Here is a 5,000-nt window from a genome sequence, read left to right as displayed (position 1 = left end):
GAGGTCGACGTCTTGCTCAATGACACATTGACTCGACTGAAACCTGTGACCATTCTCTTCACGAGACAGGCGCTCTGTCTTCAAATGGGCGAGTCTAAATCTCAAAACACAAACTGTATTCATAGCGAGAATATGTTTTTTGGGTTGACATACTGTAAGGCATCATAATGTCGTATGATAAAAGGTGTATTTATTCACTTGGTGTATTTAGTCACTTTTAGAGCACTGCAGAGGGTCTGTGTCCAGCTGATGCTCGTTGACGCTCGCTAATGCATCAAGGAAGGCAATTATGTTTCTGCAACTGTCAAATAGGTCTACATCTATTCTAAGGCATCATAATGTCGTACTGTATGATAAAGGGTGCATTTGTTTTGAGCCTTAACACAATGCGCGTGACATTCATCAACTCTGACGGGGAAACCAGGCAAGGCACCAACCTGCACAAGGACACAGAAACTAACCCAGGGGGAGCCAGGGTTTAACCCATTAAGACCGGGAACGCATCTGTGTCATTTTTTAAAGATCGTGGTAATTTGTGCAAATCTTTGAATATATATATATTTTAAAGCAAACATTTTTATCTCAAATCTTTTTAGTTAAAAATAACTTGCTATAATATCAGTGGTTCTCAAACTTTTTAATGTCAAGAACCCCCATTTGGCCACAGACCCCCATCTCAAAATATGTTGTTCCAGGGACCCCCAGAAGCAAAAATCAGGGTTAAAAATGTTTGCTTTAAAACCTATATATATTCAAAGATTTGCATCTTCCACGATAAAAAAAAAAAAGTCAGATCTACAAGCTCATAGCGAGGCACTCGGTGCCACGCTATGAGCTTGTATATCTTTGTAATTGTAGTGGAGTAGAAGTAAAAGTATTGGAAATTAGAAATACTCAAGTAAAGTACAAATACCTCAACATTTTACTTAAGTAAATGTACTTAGTTACTTTCCACCACTGGGTTTGGGATGTGATGGCCCGGCGTAGTACAGTAGATGCAGGTGTGATCCTCTGGAACTACAGTTGGGTTGTGATGTTGGATTGGAGATAATACACAGTGTCTGATGTCTCAAAGTAAATTGGACTCCGGTTGTTTAAAGATTTCTCCTGTCCTTCTAACAAGAAAGGCTTTGCCTCTGGGAAGCTCCCACACAAATCTCTCATTTGATTTGAACGGACTGTGACTCTCTCTGACAGGCAGCATTCAGTGAGCTGTGGCCCTAAGCTCCTCTAAACACCATCAAGTGACTATCTGTACATGGAAAGGCGACAGCCTCTATAAACACTCACACGGTCCCTGAGGGGAGCCAGTCAGCTCGGTGTGGGGCTTTGAGGAGAGAGCCAAAGACACTGCTGTGTTCAATGCTCATGTCACTGTTTCCACCGCCCTCAATATTCTATGACAGATTCCGCATCGAGGATAATCTGCTGTTAAGTCTTTTGTGTGCCTGAGCTGACGTTTTTCCAAAATGGTATTTCTTCAACGCTGTCAAACAGACGTAATCACAGCTGTCGTGTATAATAGTCACTACATGATTCTAATCTCGACCATCATCGATATGTCCCGTCGTTTCAAAGGGTTTCAGAGAAAGATTGTGAACCTGTGACACCCTCTCAGTGCTTCTCAAAGAGGGGTCCTTGGGGGAGGTTCCAGGGGGTCCCCAACAACATTAAATGTACAGTACAGTAAAGAAAACAAATTTTGTTTATATACTGTACAGTTGCATCAGAATCGGTTTAACCACTTTAATCCTATATACCTTACATCTGCGATTTGAAACATATTCAAACATCTTGAACAAGATGTGACACATTTGTATGGGGGGTCCCTGGCACAAAGCAATGTCAGGTGGGGGTCTGCGGCCAAGGGGTCCTTGACATGAACCACCGCTCTATAAGGTTCTGTATTAAAGAAGAAAAACGAAGAGATCACCAGCACCCACGTCATACGTTCTTTTAGGATAATCTCACTGTCAGGCGCTGGCAGCACATCAGATGGAAGCGTTTCAGTGCATTTGCTTGCTGATACGCTGAGGAAAGCTCACGCCCACACGCGCGCCCGCCCGTTTGTTGTGCTGCCCGTTGCCTGACAATTAAACATCCTAAAACAGGGGTCTTCAACAGGGGGTCCGGGACCCCTAGGGGGTCCTCAGAGTTACTACAGGGGGTCCAACAAATCTTTGTGTGATAGGATTCTGAGGGGAGTGAGGGGAACATTAGCCAAAAAAATAGCCGATCTGCAAGCACACAACGCCTCGCGCTGCGAGGCGTTGTGTGCTTGTAGATCTGCTATTTTTTGGCAAAGAGGTTTAGTGTTGAGGGAAAAAAGTTGTAATTTAATTTAATCTGCAACACAATTCTATACAATATGTAGTGGTGCTTCATCTCTCTCTCAGCTAGGGGTCCTTGGCCTGAAAAGGTTGCAGACCCCTGTCCTAAAAGGACGTGAAGTGAGTGTTGGTGATCTTCACGTTTCAGTAGAATTGTTTCTGATCGTTGCAGCCTTTAACTGACTGTCATTTGAGACGAGTGCTCGCATTCCTTTTGAAGTTATACTCTGTATTGAAGAGTAACGAAGTATAGCTAATATACTAGAAAACTGTACATCTTTTATCAATCTGGTAACCCCTATCGGTAAAAAAAAAATAATAATTTTGTTTTTGCCGCTGGGGGCACAACCTCGTTTTTGTGTAAGAAACTCTGCTTTGGCTCCTGCCCTTTCCTAGTCAACACGGTATCCTAGTCCACTTCCCCCTGGGTGCTTCTGTGTTTATTCCTGTCATAAACGACATCATTACATGTTTAAGGCAGTGGTGCTGACAGATTCTGCTTTTCTTGAGAGGTAACATTTGTATTGATTGAACACTTTGAACACAATGAAAATGAATTGACAAGCATTACAGCGCAGTAAACCCCGGAGGCGTTTCCTTTGTACTCCTATGAACTAAATATTTGTCACAAATTAAACATGTTTGAATTTAATTTGGTTACAGCGATCCACTGCTCACCAGGAGATGTCAGCTCCCACACTACTAGTCACACTGTAATCATGTTTATTTATAAAGTATTGAGTGATGAAGGATTTCAGGTGGTAATCATTTCGCCAAATCGATGGACAGCTTTGTGTTCATGAGAGCTGTCTCATGTGTTTATAAACAGATGAATGGATGGACAGTTGGACAGATCGTATACCTGCAGGGGATTGTCCGGATCATTCCCAGCGTTTTGTCAACACAGCGTGTGCAAGTCTGGGATCTATACGAGTTTGAAGTACAGTATGAATAAAATAAAATAAAATAAAATAAAATAAAATAAAATAAAATAAAATAAAATAAAATAAAATAAAATAAAATAAAATAAAATAAAATAAAATAAAATAAAATAAAATAAAATAAAATAAAATAGCGTTATCCAGTCTGCCATATTTTTCCCCCTGCTGTAGTTATTAACCTGAAGTTTTTATTTATGCTATGTTGATGAATTGAACCCCGGGACTATTTTGTGTTATCCTTTTAGCCTAAAAGGGATAGTTCACCCCCAAAATGACATTTTTTTCTATCGATTAGTCATCCCATGGAGACTTGAATTCATGGATATTTTTTTGTTAATAATTTGTTAATAAGCCAATCATTTGATGACACAAAGAGTCTCCTTTGTGTCTCCTACCGGAACCGCTGCCTACTGGTCCACTGGTTATCAAATTATTGGCTTAGGAATGTGACAAAAACAAAAAATATCCATGAATTCAACTCGAGTCTCCATGGAGTGACTAATCGATAGAAAACATATTTTTGAGGGGGTGAACTATCCCTTTAATGTCTGACTGTACCTCGTGCTGTTTACATTTCTGACTAATAAAGTATTCAATCAATCAATCAAAAATGGAAAATCAGCCTATACGGTTTCATGTGATTGATTGATTGATTGATTGATTGATTGATTGATTGATTGATTGATTGATTGATTGATGTACTTTATTTAGAAAGACAGAGAAAGAGAAACAGTACATGGAAGTACAATTCACAATACAAGGTCTACTCAATTGGATAACTCGTTAAGCACTGAGCTTGTTTAAAATGAGTTCCCATGCACACAAATCACGATGACATATAAGGGACAGACAGATATACACATTACTATACAGAACGTATCCCATTATAGTCCCTCTCAGTTGACTTTGACTCTGTGTTATCTTATAGTCCTTCCTATGTTGTCTATAAAGACCACAAGCTCAAAGCCTGTAGATATCAAAGTGGGGGAGAATCAGTGTGAAATGTAACTCTTCACAGGACAATAGGTGTGCTGAGCTGCATGGTGGCATGAAAGGACCAATCTGTCTTCCACTGGCTGCAGCTGTGTCAATGAAAGACAACACATTCACAGGTGGTGGAAGGCAGTGGGTGGAAGAAGTACTTACTTCAGTAAAAGTAGCAATACCATGATGTAAAAATACTCTGCTACAAGTAAAAGGCTTGTTTTCAAAAGGTTACTTGAGTGAAAGTACAAAAGTATTGGCATCAAAATATACTTAAAGTACCACAAGTAAACGTGTTTGAAAATAGCAGATCTACAAGCTTGCATTGTGAGCATAAGCTTATTTTTTTTTAAAAGCCTGTGTATAAAATAGGGTTAATGTCTGTAAGTAAGAAGAGGTAATGGCCTCTTCTTACTTCCTTAACAGGTGTTACCAATGATACTAATGAAGGCTCTGTTCCATTCTGGTCAAACAAAGTCAGGGGGCTGATGTTGTTTATGTTGGCTGACTATGTTGGCTGACTGTACACACCAGTTTGAAACAGAAAGCTAGATAAGTTACATGGTATACCTTTAAAGGTGCAGTAAGTGATTTTATTTTTGTTAAAATAAGTAGCTCTACATTCTGATAGTACCCATTGCTATTGGGTGTTGGGTGGTCGGGAGAGAGAACTCCAATACAGGATAAAACAAGTGAAATGGGAAGTGATGACACAAACACATAAGACGACCAATGTGGTAATGGA

This window comes from Gymnoscopelus microlampas (genome assembly GCF_963454915.1).
Source record: "Gymnoscopelus microlampas genome assembly, chromosome: 2".
In the NCBI taxonomy this organism is placed as follows: Eukaryota; Metazoa; Chordata; class Actinopteri; order Myctophiformes; family Myctophidae; genus Gymnoscopelus; species Gymnoscopelus microlampas.
The sequence above is the reverse complement of the archived record's forward strand: the minus strand, read 5'-3'. Positions refer to the sequence as shown.